Below are 13747 nucleotides of genomic sequence, written 5' to 3' on the forward strand. Positions count from 1 at the left end.
CAGTGCAATTTTTCCCAACTGCATTTGGCTCACCTTGTGTCTCTGTGTCATATTTTAGTAATTCTCACAATATTTCGAACTTTTTCATTATTATTATGTGTTATAATGATCTGTGATCAGTGATCTTTGATGTTATTATTGAAATTGTTTTGGTATTTTTAGCAATAAGGTCATCTTAAATTAAGGTATGTATGTTGTTTTATAGACATGAAGCTATTGCACACTTCATAGACTATGGTGTAAACGTAACTTTTATATGCACTGGGAAACCAAAACATTTGTGTCTCATTTTATTGCAATATTGGCTTTATTACAGTGGTCTGGAAGCAAACCCGCAATCTTTGCAAGGTATAGCCTGTATTGTCAATGAGGTGTGATGTGAAAACAGCCACTGAAGGTTCCCGGGTTGGCTCCTAGATGAAGGTGAAGGTTCCTACAGAGCCACTTTAGTTTGCTACCTCTCCAGCTGCTCTCCAGTATCTCTGGTAATTTCTCTTAGATCGAGCTCCACCTAGTTCCCATTTGGAGCTCAAGTTTGTTTGTTCTAATCCTTTTAGGTGGAAATTTGGGGTGTGAGAGACTTCAGATATTTCATGGTGAGACCTAGTAGGCCACAACATTTGAGTTTATGCCCAATCTCAGCTACAGTGTAAGCACCTTCAGGAGGTACTGACAGATCTCAGGAACAGTGCTCAAGCAGTCAGAAACAGTAAGTCTGGTTGAACCAGGGAGAATTACTTAAATGAGGGAAAATAATGGGTGCCCCTGAAGCAAAAGAAAGCATGATGGCAGCCATTAGGAAACTCACAAAGCTTGAGGTAAGTCCACAGCATGAACTGCTGAGGGACTTGGGGAATTGAATTAAGACAATACACGTGGGCTGTACTAAGCGCTCACCACCTCACGCTCAGACTCCTGGGCTAGGATAAGTTGGTCAAGGAATGGGTTAGATCAACAGTGGTCACATGCCAACCTCACGAAAATTTCCATGTAACAAGCTACACTGTTAAATACCACATAATCGGGGCTTCCCTGGTAGCACACTGGTTAAGAATCCACCTGCCAGCGCAGGGGACACAGGTTCAAGCCCTGGTCGGGGAAGATCTCACATGCCACAGAGCAACTAAGCCTGTGCGCCACAACTACTGAGCCTGTGCTCTGGAGCCTGCAAGCCATAACTACTGAGCCCACGTGCCACAACTTCTGGAGCCCACGCCCTTAAAGCCCATGCTCCACAACAAGAGAAGCCACCACAATGAGAAGCCCACACACCGCAACGAAAAGTAGCCCCCGCTAGCTGCAACTAGAGAAAGCCCTCACGCAGCAACAAAGATCCAACGCAGCCAAAAGTAAATAAATGCATAAATTTGTTAAAAAAAAAAAATACCACATAATCTGGTGGCACATCCCTATTAGGCATTAATTTGGCTCTAAGAGATCCAAGGCTTAGCTACAGAAGTGGGACCCTCAAATATCAAAGAATTAAGCTTGCCACCTTCTGGCACACCTGCCTATTTTATGTCTGATAAATGCGGTCCAAGAAGCTATAGATATCTACAAAAATGGCAACATCTTACTAAGACAACCTAGAATGACAACGACCATTATAGGGAATCTTCCAGTTAGACAAGATGGCTCATTTAACAGTACACTTGAAAGTAAGAGTCCTCAAATCAAACAAACAGAATGGGATACCTATTTTAATTGGTATGCCTCCAAAAGGCTTCAAGAGTCCCAGAGAGCTTCATTGAAAGATTCATCGCAAAAGGGTAATGAGAAAGTAAAGACACAAGAGGTACCTAAAACAAAAGACTACAAGACTGATGTGACCCCTACTACTCCCCTGTCCTCCTTTACCTGAGCACCCACAGTCTGCTAATCCTCTGTCTGAATTGCTTTTCCACTCTGAAGAGACTATAGAACTGTAAACAAAAGTCTGCCAAGTTAGTGGTCTCACAGATACCTTGTATCTACCCTCAAAGGAGGGTCACCAAATGGCCTCTCTCAGGGTTGGTGAGACTCTGAGGGAGTCTCTGGTAAACTGCTACCAATTATTCCCTTAAGCAGCCAAGGGGACACTAAAACTAATATTAATGGAAACCCTTGTTAAATTCTGATAGATACCAGAGCTACACTCTAAATACCTCATGCTCCAGAGCCTCCAGAAGGGATCCTGGAAAAACTGGCAGAAGCTGGTGAAGGATGAGAATTCTTACCACAGTCAGGTCTCCCAGATCTCTGTAGTGCCTGGTCAACAGAGGAAAATAAAATTTCATGTTGTCCTTTCTTTTCCAAATTCAGGCTTTTTGGATTTTGGTTTTGGGGTACCTATTGGTTATCAATTCTTCTCTCCCAGGGACAGTTATTTTCTTCTGTTTGTCTCATTTTGTGTTGAGAACTTGACTTGGCAACCATCAGTTTGGGGCCCCCAAAATATGGCCAGGCAGAAATATGGGTTTGTAGTGTAAGCCCTGACAGTTTTCTTCTTTTTTGCAATACAAGTGGCTGACTTAAGCTTTGATTGCCAAGGCATCCATTTCAAAGGGCAGCCATTTCAAAGAAGGCTGTCTCAGCTGAACACAGTACCAACCACACAAGTAGATAAAGAGCCAGGCCACCTCCACTCACTGAGGCTCCTTTGTTTTAGAGATTTTGGTAGATTTAAATAACTGACCAATTGGCCTACATGGTTTTTGTTTTTTTCCATCCTGTCCTTTAAATTTCTGCTCTTATGTTTTAAATTCACCAATAAAGAGTGAGCCCCCCAAAACCCTAGGACCCACCCTCAGCCCCAATAAAAGCAGAACCCCAGGCCCACGTGCAGTCTCTGTCTCCCCATGACCTTGCTGTGTGGCCCCAGGTGTGCTGTGTAATTTCCAGGTGTTATAAGCGATGAGCCTCTGTTTTCTTCAAACTTTCCCAATGGTTATTGCTGAAGGGCATCTGGCACTCATTATAAGAACCACAAGAGCTGGTCCAACCACAACACTGGTTGTTGATAGGCTGAGGCTGGCACAAAACAAGGGTGCATCCCATTTATAGCTGTGGTCCTACTGACTGTTGCCAGCTCACAGGAGAATTATCTAAGTTTTTGTCTTGGCAACTTTTGTGAGTGGCTCTGGATCTTGGGAGAGCTATTATGTTTACATCCTATTTCTTATTTATTTATTTATTTTTTTGCGGTACGCGGGCCTCTCACTGTTGTGGCCTCTCCCGTTGCAGAGCACAGGCTCCAGACGCGCAGGCTCAGCGGCCATGGCTCACGGGCCCAGCCGCTCCGCGGCATGTGGGATCTTCCCGGACCGGGGCACGAACTGGCGTCCCCTGCATCGGCAAGCGGACTCTCAACCACTGTGCCACCAGGGAAGCCCCAGACCCTTAACTCTTAAATCATAACTCATTTGACCTCCAGGGCTTGGCTGATCACTCTGCACTCCTATTCCAATATTCTCCATCATGGGAATACCTCTTTTGGTGGTGCCACCTGTGCTTCTCTCAGGTTTATCTATATCTGTGGATGATAGTACCCCCTCATGCATGGGAAACTCAATGTTAAAATACTTGGGAGGTGGTGAGAAGCTGCGGTTGAGCTAACTCTTTACGTCTCCGACTGCCCACAATCAAATCAAGGCTTCACGGTGGGCTGCACCTATCTACCTACATTACAGATCAAATGGGAATTACCAGGAGGCATTCATGACTCAAAATTTTCTTCCTTTGGCAGATCCCTGTTTCCCAGACTAGGAGTCAGGTGATCACAGAATCCACTGCTAAAACAGTAGCTGCCCAACCAAAATCCCTAGATTCTCTGGCCAAAGTTGTTCTTGTAATACGAAAGCCCTTGATTGTCTTTTAGCTAAGCAAGGTGTGTCTGTGCCATAGCCAACACCACTTGCTGCACTTGGATTAACACTTCTGGGGAGGTTGAAACTCAGTTACCTAAGATAACTAAAAAAGCCACTTTGCTTACGAAAATGTCTCCTTCAGTGTGGTCTTTCTTTAATTTATTTGATCTATGTTGTTTTGGGTCATGGGGACTGTGGTTTTTGAGTGCCCTCCAAATGTTGGGAATTATTCTGCTTATAGTCGTTTTAATAGTCTCCCTGGTGGTCTACATTCTCTCAAAAGCTTTAAATGCATGTGTCAGCTGCGGGAGACCAGACAAATGATCTCCGACACAAATGTCCTCCCTTCATCTAGAACGCCAAAAATGGGATTAAGGAAACAGCTAACTACTCGACGGAGACCTCAATATCCCAACCTATGGGTTCAGTCAGAGAGCCAAACTGATTCCAATATCAAACAGAAGCGGTAGCTCAGAGTCATGCCAATATTTTAAGTTTGATCAACACTCTTAGTACAACTGAAAGTGTGATCAAAGGGGGGTGGAATTAATAAAGTTAATTTACGTTAATATGGAGGCTGTCCCAGTGGCCCAGCCCACACCTCACATCTAAACCTAAGGCAGCCTGTACTTACAGAAAACACCTGTCAAGGTAAGCTAACATACACCAATCACAATCCTCCAGCTCAGTTTTAGCCAGCTTACCTTACCCTAGGAATATGGTACACTGGGTTTTCCAGTTTCAATTTTGGGGGAAAAGTTTTTATAAGCAAAATTTGGGGTGAAGGCCGCATGGTGTGTGACTTTCTTCTGATTGGTGGATGGTGAGGTAATAGGGTAGCCTTCCAGGAATCTTGTGCTCAGCATGAAGTTACCGTCTTCCACCTGGGTGGAGGACCTTAGTTTTTTGGCTGCCTTGGGTCTTTGTTGCTGCGTGTGGGCTTTCTGTATTGCAGCAAGCAGGGCCTACGCTTCACTGTGGTGCTCGGGCTTCTTATTGCGGCGGCTTCTCTTGTTGCGGGGCACCGGCTCTAGGCGGGCGGGCTTCAGTAATTGTGGCTCGTGGGCTCTAGTGCACAGGCTCAGTAGTTGTGGTGCACGGGCTTAGTTGCTCTAGCGGCATGTGGGATCTTCCCGGACCAGGGATTGAACCTATGTCCCCTGCACTGGTAGGCGGATTCTTAACCACTGCGCCACCAGGGAAGTCCTGGGACCTTAGTTTTGAAACCAAGCAGGACCCTGTGGGGCTCATGGGCAAAGAAGCCTTTCTGTGTCCTCTGTCTATTCCTTGTTTGTAGGGAATAGACTCTAGGCTCCATGACCTTCCCTGAGTTCCAAAGGGCAGATTCAAACAGTTGCTAATCAGGGAAGGGAGGGGATGCAGAGACAAGGAAGGAGCAGACAAGAAACAATAGTGCAGCCTTGGGGCAGGGTCCTGTTCCATCTCAAGGGATACACATAACAGTATCTTTGAGGTTTTCTACAGAACTAAAACCCCCAACAAATGGAAGATGAGCTACTTGATGAAGCAAACCACATTCCAGAGAGAAATTCATGGTTTGATAGCCTCAAGAACCAGAGAAGCTTATCCAGAGACCACCTGAGGCCAGATTAAAGGAGTGCAGGCCCTGCGCACACCCTAATCTTATCAGCAACCCTGCCATTGAAACATGGCTATAAAACTCCTTACCAAATCCTCCTGGGTTGGGACACACAGTTTTTGAGGGGCATGAGCCTGCTGTGTCCCCCTTTGCCCAGCCAAGCAATAAAGCTATTCTTTTCTACTTCACCCAAAACTCTGTCTCCAAGATTTGACTCAGCGCCCGTGCACAAAGGCTGAGTTTTTGGCATCAGTTTCTGCAGAAGAACTCAAATATATGTGTCATATTGCTATGTATACCCCTTGAGGAGGAACTAGGACTCTGTTTTTTTTTTATCACTGAGCTACTGTTTCTTGACTGCTTTATTTCTGCATTCCCTCACTTCCCTAATTAAAAACTGCTTGCATCTGCCCTTTGGAACTAGAGAAGTTCCAGGAGCCTGAAGCCTTTTCCCTACAAACAAAAAACAAGGGACATGGAAAAGCTTTTATACCCAGGAGGGCCCAGCAGGGTCGGTTTCAATTGCCTTTAGCTTAAAATAATTCTCACACAAAAGGGCACATTTTGGGGAGGCTCATTCTGAACCCCTATACCTTCATTTGCACACAAAAAAACTGTTAAAAGATAAACTGAGGCATATGAAAATTTTTTAAAAGTTCATTTGAGCAAAAATCAATTCCACTTGGGCCACACCAAACTGGAAGTGATTAGGAGTGGTCCACAAATAGGAACTTGGCGAAAGACTTTTTTGGAGAAAAGATGGAAGCAAAGCAAGGGAATTATTTGACTGGCTATAGGTTAAGTATTTGCATTATTTTAGAAAAGCCTAGGTGGCTCTTTGTAATTGGTTGAGAAGGGAGCAGACTATGCCACCCCAAAATATGCCTCTCTCACTTAAGGATTATCTTGAGCTGTATTTTTTAGAAACAGCAGTTACTGGAAAAGCTCTGAGAACTAAGCAGAATTTTCTCTCGGAAAGGGAAACTTACATTTAGAAGGGAAATTCCCATTTATATGGGTATCTAGCTATATACACCAGGAAGAGAAGGATGACTCTAAAGCACAAGAAATTCTTATCAATGGAGAAGACACAGACTTAAATCTGCGAACAACCTTACCCTTTAATGTGCTTTTCCTGATAACCTGCCATAACTGGCTCCTCCTCTTCCAAAATCTTTCTTCTGTCTTTAGCAGAATATAGTGTTTAAGGTGATGCACCATTTCAGGGAGCCACTCAGTTTTCCTGGGTATTTCCCGCGTATACAGGAGGTATATATGTTATCAAAATTCTGTTTGTTTTTCTCCTGTTAATCTGTCTTTTATTATGGGGCCGGGTGGGAGGGGGGACGGGGGGGTAAGCAGGTGTCTCAACCAAGACCCTAGAAGGGTAGAGCGAAAACTATTTTTCCTCCCATACAAAACCAAAACATAAGTAGGAGTCTCTCCTTCCCATCACGGCTGAGAAAAAGAGTAAAGAAAGAACAAACTACAAGGAGATGTTTCTAAAAGAAAAGTGAAATGAACAGGACCCTGGGGGGCCCTCTCGGGTGCAACGTCCTTTCCGTGTCCCTTTCTTGTTTGCAGAAAAAAGGCTTCAGCCTCCTAGACCTTCACTGAGTTCCAAAGAGTAGATTCAAACACTTAACTAATCAGGGAAGTGAGGGAATGCGGAAACAAAGGAGGAGCAGTCAAGAAACTATAGTGCAGGAATCGGCAAGGTCCTGGTTCCTCCTGAAGGAAAATACATAACAGTATCTTTGAGTCCTGCAGGAACTAAGGCCCCCATCCAGGTGGAGGATGGTAACTTCAGACTGAGTCCAAGATTCCAACAGGAACACTGTCCTGTTGCTGAAACTGTGCAACTCAGATTGGGACTTGAACCTATGGTTTTTTCAACTGAGATCACACACTTGGTCTCAGGACTTAATGAAGCTCAGGTTCTTGATGTCTCATCGCAGAAAGAATTCAGTGAGAGACAAAGTGATAGGTAAGAAGTGGATTTATTTAGAGAGAAGCATACTGCACAGAGTGTGGGCCATCTCAGAAGGCCAGAGGCCCCAAAATATGGTGTGGTTAGTTTTTATGGGCTTGGTAACTTCATAGGCTAATGAGTGGGAGGATTATTCCAACTATTTCAGGGGGGAAAGGGCAGGGATTTCCAGGAACTGGGCCACTGCCCACTTTTGGCTTTATTTATTTATTTATCCTGAAAATTTCTCCTTTGTTGGATATTGATTTTTTTATAGTTGTTAATTGAGGTACAATTCACATCACATAAAATTAACCATTTTAAAGTGTACAATTCAGTGGCATTTAGGACATTCACAGTGCTGTACCACCACCCCCTCTATCTAGTTACAGATCATTTCCATCAGTCCAAAGTAAAGCCGTGTACCATTAAGCAGTTTCTCCCCATCGTCTCTTCCCCCCAGCTCTGGCAACCACCAGTCTGTTCTCTGAATTGATCTAAGCTGGGCCACTTTTGGCTTTTTATGGTTAGTTCTGAACTGTCATGACCCTGGTGGGTGTGTCATTTATCTTATGCATCACAGTGAGCACATAATGAGGCTCAAGGTCTACTGGAAGTCGAATCTCCCACCATCTTTGATCTGGTTAGTTCTAAGCAGTTTTGTCATGTCCTATGGTTATGTCATTCTTTTAAAGGTTGTGCCCTGCCCCCTTCCCTCCTGTTTCCACCACCTCACCAGCAGCCAATCAGAAGTAAGTCATACACCTCGCAGCCCTCACCCCAAATTTTGCCTATAAAAATTCTCCCCAAAAACCATCAGAGAGTTCCTCTTTTTTTTTTTTTTTAGCATGAGCCATACATTCTCCTTGCTTGGCCCTACAATAAACTTTCTCTGCTCCAAACTCTGATGTTTTAGTTTGTTTGGCCTCACTGTTAGGCACACGAACTTGCGTTTGGTAACAATTTTGGTGAGCCAGCCCAGGAGTCTGTGCCCATGGCAGGCTGACTCCAGCCAGGGGCAGCCCCTTGAGTCCCCAGCAGCTGCCGGAGCTCATTTTGCTCTGGGAAACTCAAAGGCACTCTTCCTGACAGTGCTGGCCACCCAGCATGAGGCTTTTTGGAGTTGGGAAATGTCCTGAGCTACCGTCCACGTTCTGCATCACTTGGGGGTGAGTTGCTCCAGCTTGTGCAGGCTGGGAATTTCTCTCCACTCCATCTGGGCTCATTCCCTTGTAGGAACTGAGCCACTCTGGGCTCATTGTGAGCCATTCTGGGTCCGTTCTCTTTCAAGAGTTGGGCCAATCTGTTTGGAGGCCTCCGTCTGGGAATGGCAGTAAAATTTTGGACTACACTTCCTCTGATTTTCTATCTGTGTGACCATACTTTATTTGTTGTTTGTGTTTTTGTGTGTATTGTTTTGGGGAGAGCCACTCTTGGCTTGCTCGGGCTGGGAAAATTCTACCCACACCATCTCGACTCACTTCCCTTTTAGGGAGTCAGCCATTCTGGGCTCGTTGCAAGACACTCTGGGTCCATTCTCTTTCAGGAGCCAGGCCACTCTGGAAGCCTGCATCTGGGAGTGGAAGTGGAATTTTGGGGCTACACCTTGTCTGATCTTTTGTTTGTGGGACAATATTTGTTGTCTGTGTGTGTGTATCGGTCCTGCCATTGGCTGGTTGAGACATCTACAGTTGTTGAGCTCTGTTAAGGTATTCTTCTTTATTGCATTGGCTTTGCCTACAGTGGAGCACTGGTTGGGAATTTCCCTTTCTGGGCCTAGGGAACTGCGACCCTGAGAGACCCTTCTGCATTGCTTTGGTTTGCTATTTGGCTGTGAATAATTAAGTATGGGTGACCAGAGCTCTGTTCATCTTGTAGTCCCCTAGGGGGTATTTTTGCTCCCATAAATGAAAGGAATTGGTATGTCTCTTCCTGTGCCTTTGAGATGTAGATGATCTACCTCAGCTCTCAGGAATTTTAATCTAATCATGGTTTAACTTAAATTTTACTGACCAGCGTGGCCTGTTTTGTGGCTTACTAAACATACATTGTGCATCTGCTTTGGTGATTGAGGAGGGGAATGCATTGAAGAGTCAAAATGGGGGTAGCTATGGTTCAGACATCCAGTGTAAAACTAGGTGGATGTGATTTCAAGCACTTTCATGTATTGCTGAGAACTTGAATTTTCCAAACTGTATCAGATTTAAGAACACAACCAGCCATCCGCAAAACAGTATCTGCTAGCAGCTGCCAACTGCAACCTTATTGTCTGAAGGTCTCCTCTTGTAACTATGAAACCTTTCTCTTACTTTAGTGACAAAGTGACCAAACAAATAGTAGTGACAAACAACACAGCTCAAGCTATAGTCTCCCAGCGGAAGGCACTAGATTCTTTAGATATGTATTAATATCCCAGGAGAGACTGATACCCAGAAAAATAGAATAATTCAAAAGTCTGCTTGATTACAAGAGATTCGTAGAGAGGACCCGCTCCATAACTTATTGGTCTGGTTGCCATCTGAACTAGGAACGCTCCTTGGGGAAATGCTACAAGGATGTATTTTGATCATTATACTAATTGTAATATCTCTAGTAGTTTTCAAATGTCTGTCCAGCTGCCATGACAAAGCCATCAAGAACAGAGGTAATGTATTTTCGCAATACAAAGTGTCGATGCTAAGCTTGGGACTCAAGAATTCTTTGAAATGAAAGTCAACAACTTTCTCTCCTCTAATCCTGAAAAACTGACTTTGCCCCCATTCGGCAAGAAATAGAAGAGCAGTTGTCACCCTGTTCTCACGACTGAGGAGTATCAGAGAAAAGGGGGGAATTGTAACGAGCAGGACTGTATGGGGCCTTCCTGGGACAGACCTTTCCCCATATCCTCTGCTTTACCTCCTCTCTGAAGTACCTAGATAACAGTATCTGACGCACATTTCCTGAGTTGTTTTACAGATGCTAAAAAACCCACCAAATGGAAGATGTTAACTACTTGATGACCATGGGCACATAGCCCCCAGGCCTACCGGAGCCTAAGGACTGTTAATGTTAACCCCCCCTGTTACCTCATTATCTACCAATCAGAGAATTGTGCATGAGCTGATCCCATACCCTGCAACTCCCCTTCCTCACTTGGTCTTTTAAAATGTTTTCCTGAAACCCATCAGGGAGTCCAGGCTTTTTCAGCACTAGCTGTCCCAGACTCCTTTGCTTGGTACCCTACAACGAATGCTACACTTTCCTTTACCACAACAGGATGTCAGTAGATTGACTTTACTGCGTGTGGGTGAGAGGACCCTTTTGGTTCAGTAACAAAATGATTACAAATACAAGGGCACACTCTATTCAAAACTGAAATATGCCAGTGAAAAAGAAGAATTCCTGGCACGCGGGATCTTAGTTCCCCGACCAGGGATTGAACCCATGCCCCCTGCAATGGAAGTGTGGAGTTCTTAACCACTGGAATGCCAGGGAAGTCCAGAAAGAAGAATTCTTTAAAAGGGACAGCTTGATTTAAAATGTATATGTTTGGGGGACTTCCCTGGTGTCCAGTGGTAAAGAATCCGCCTTACAATGCAGGGGACGCGGGTTTGATCCCTGGTCAGGGAACTACGATCACACATGCCATGGGGCAACTAAGCCTGCACACCACAACTACTGAGCTCATGCGCCTCAGCAAGAGAGCCCAAGTGCCGCAAAATACAGAGCCCACACACACTGGAACCTGCACACCACAACTACGGAGCCCACACACCCTGGGGCGTGCACGCCACAACTAGAGAAGAGAAAACCTGCACGCCAAAACTAGAGAGAAGCCCAAGCGCCGCAATGAAGATCCTGCGAGCCGCAACTAAGACCCGATGCAGCCAAAAATAATAATAATAAATAACTAATAAATCTTTTAAAAAATGCATATGTGTGGAAATAGGAAAGGTATAAGTAATTCAAAAGTCAGAAAAGTCCAGTGATTAAGAGTATGGACTCTGAAGACAGAGATTCAGATCAAAATTCCCATCCCCTACCAGCTGTGTAATCTTAGATATATTATTCATTCTTTCTAAGATTTGTTGCCTCATCTGTAAATTGCAGACTACATTGGTACTTACCTTATAATGCTGTTATGAAGATTAAATGAGAAAATTCATGAATCATGCTGTTAAAAAAACAAAATTCAACTCAGTAAATTTTATTTTTCGGTACGCAGGCCTCTCACTGCTGTGGCCTCTCCCGTTGCGGAGCACAGGCTCCGGACGCGCAGGCTCAGCGGCCATGGTTCACGGGCCCAGCCGCTCCGCGGCATGTGGGGTCTTCCCGGACCGGGGCACGAACCCGTGTCCCCTGCATCGGCAGGCGGACTCTCAACCACTGTGCCACCAGGGAAGCCCACTCAGCAAATTTTAAATGTCTTATTGGCTTTATTCAGTGATTCATGAATCAGGATGCATCCAATCTAGCAGATAGAAAGGAGTTCTGAGAAGCTGTACAAAATGAAGGACTTTTATAGGCAGAAGGGAGCAGGAAGAAGGAAGTTGTATTAGCCCAAAAAGCAGATGGCTTATGGCAGGTTTACTTTCCTTAGGGGATGGCAGGGGTCTGTCAGGCAGATTACCTAACTAGTGCTGATCAGGTGATTCCTGAATCCATTTCTGGGAGAGCCAAAACTGCAATTAGTTTTGGTTTCATGACATGGGGCTTAGCAAAAGTGACTCCATTTTGGGCCTATTGTCTTGTTTTTAACAATGCTTAACAGAGAACCTGGCATAATTTTAGTTTTTATCATTATTATTATTAAAAGGCTGGGAGAGTCTACTTCACTGGTTCTGTATAAGCAGAAAGGGTAGGGGACCCCCAGAGAAAGAGAATCATGGCTTTTGTCACTTAAGCCATTTTTGGCCTAAGCCATTTTGTGACCTAAGCCTAGCCATAGTGCTTGCCTTTGAACAGGTCTCAGTAATTAATGGTCTTAAGGGAACAAAAGAATGCAGGAGGGGCTTCCCTGGTGGTGCAGTGGTTAAGAATCCACCTGCCAATGCAGGGAACACAGGTTCAAGCCCTGGTCCTGGAAGATCCCACATGCCGTGGAGCAAGTAAGCCCGTGCACCACAACTACTGAGCCTACACTCTAGAGCCCGTGAGCCACAACTACTGAGCCCATGTGCCACAACTACTGAAGCCTGCGTGCCTAGAGCCTGTACTCCGCAATGAGAGAAGCCACCACAATGAGAAGCTCGTGCACCACAACTAGAGAAAGCCTGTGCACAGCAACAAAGACCCAACGCAGCCAAAAATAAATTAAAAAAAAAAAAGAATGCAGGAACAAACCACTGTTAGGCAAGAGAAGTAACAATAGCAAAGATAATAGATCAGCTGTAAAGACTCCTAGTTCTGTTTCAGAGGTAAAGATTTAGCCTGAAGTGCTCAATCACCAGATCAACTGGAACCTAAGAGATGCTGACCTTTTCTGACCCTCTTGACTTCAATCAACTAAAGCCTGGACTCTGTCAACCTTTGACTCAATTCTATGTGGAATTCTCTTCTGCTCAAGCCCCTTCATGAATATGCATGTACCCTTAGCTTAAAACTTACCCAACTTGGGGCTTCCCTGGTGGTGCAGTGGTTAAGAATCCACCTGCCAATGCAGGGGACACGGGTTTGAGCCCTGGTCCAGGAAGATCCCACATGACGAGGAGCAACTAAACCCGTGCACCACATCTACTGAACCTGTGTTCTAGAGCCCGCAAGCCACAATTACTGAGCTGCGTGCCACAACTACTGAAGCCCGCGTGCCTAGATCCTGTGGTCTGCAACAAGAGAAGCCACCCCAATGAGAAGCCCGCGCACCGCAACGAAGAGTAGCCCCCGCTCACAACTAGAGAAAGCCCGCACGCAGCAACAAAGACCCAATGCAGCCAAAAATAAATAAATTAATTAAAAAAAAAAACTTAACCAGTTTGGCTGTTCAGGGAGACATTGCTTTGGGAAGGACTCCTTATTTGCTGTAAGTAATGAATCCTTCCTTCTCCTGCTCTTTGGCTTGGTTGTGTCTTGGCTTGACACCCACCAAGAGGTGAACCCAGTTTTTGGTTAGCACTTCCAGTGGGTACTGGTGTTTACGGAACCACTTTGGGAAGGACAGATAAATGCTATAAACTCAAGTGACTCCAGCTCTAGACACCCTCAGATTCTAGCCACTTGATTCAGAAGGTGCTCTTTTCTCTGTTTGGTTGGGTTCTGTTCCTCTTCTTAATATACTGACCACCCTTTCAGCAGATCTCTGTAATTGCTTTATCAGTCCTTTCTAGGGTTTCCTTGTTACAGCCACTTCCTCAACAG

This window comes from Delphinapterus leucas, chromosome 1 (genome assembly GCF_059928025.1).
Source record: "Delphinapterus leucas isolate spDelLeu-1000000601 "Yukka" chromosome 1, BTC_Dleu_Yukka2, whole genome shotgun sequence".
Classification (NCBI taxonomy): domain Eukaryota; kingdom Metazoa; phylum Chordata; class Mammalia; order Artiodactyla; family Monodontidae; genus Delphinapterus; species Delphinapterus leucas.